Here is a 1,135-nt window from a genome sequence, read left to right as displayed (position 1 = left end):
GGCTGCTTTAGTGGATTCTTCGAGCTAAAATCGGTACTGTAGTATAGCCATACGAAAAGACAAAAAGTACTTAAAGGGATGACCAAAAAAAAAAACCACAGCAAAGAAAAAGGAACTGGAGACAACACATACCCATTCGTGATAATTATTGACGGTGTAGCTTCAGCGCACGCATTTCAAAGCCAGGCGCCAGAATATAACTTTACATGCCTACCTCACTGCACTGTTGTGGAGTCCTACGTAAACATCTTCAAAATCGACGAGGGTTGTTTCGCTTGCTGCGTATTATCACCAAAGGTAGTATCTTTGTTATCACTACACATCAGCTTTCAAGGTTTTTATTGCTTTGATATGGTGCACCATAATTGTATCTTAGAAATTTCAAATACATGTAGATCTATGTTTGTATGGAGGATGAGGGCGAAACAAGGAGAAGAACGAAGGGGACAAGAAAGACGACGAGGGAGAGGAGGAGGAAATGGAGGACGAGGAGGAGATGATAGAGGAGGAGGGTGAGGAGGATAGCGACGACGAGGAGGAGGACGAGGGAGAGGAGGAGGAGGAAGGGGTAAAAGAGGAGAAGGATGAGAACGACGTACGGTACGAAGAGGAAGAGAAGCGGCTTTATAACCTCCTTGAGTGCAGCAGCAGATAATCAGACACCTCTGTCTCTGAGCTGCCTCGCTCGCAAAGGTAAACAACCTGATAACAAACCCGCTATCGTGCCATCCCGCCGCCAGCCACAACAAAGACGGCCCTCGGACAGCACTTAGGGCCAGCCAATTAGCGGGCACGAGAGTACAACAAACCGTGTACCGTTTTTCCCTCTGTTCATAAGGAGGTGGAGCTGCTGAGGCATGCATCCATTTTGGGGTGAACCGGATTTTGCGAGCACCCATTCATGAACAGATTTACAACCTCATTTTTAGGTGAATGTTTCAAGCCAAGAACAAAGACAGGCACGTTTATTTATTCATTAAAAAATATTCTTGTACCTTTTTTTATTATCCCAAATCTGATTTGACATTCGCCTTGTTAAGAGAGCAATATTATTATTTTTTGACAGACTTGAATGTTTTATATAAAGTTTGACAGTCAATCAAATTTTCGCCTTAAAATTACAAGATGGATATTC

Source organism: Aplysia californica, unplaced genomic scaffold (assembly GCF_000002075.1).
Source record: "Aplysia californica isolate F4 #8 unplaced genomic scaffold, AplCal3.0 scaffold00302, whole genome shotgun sequence".
Classification (NCBI taxonomy): Eukaryota; Metazoa; Mollusca; class Gastropoda; order Aplysiida; family Aplysiidae; genus Aplysia; species Aplysia californica.
This window is presented reverse-complemented; position numbering follows the sequence as displayed.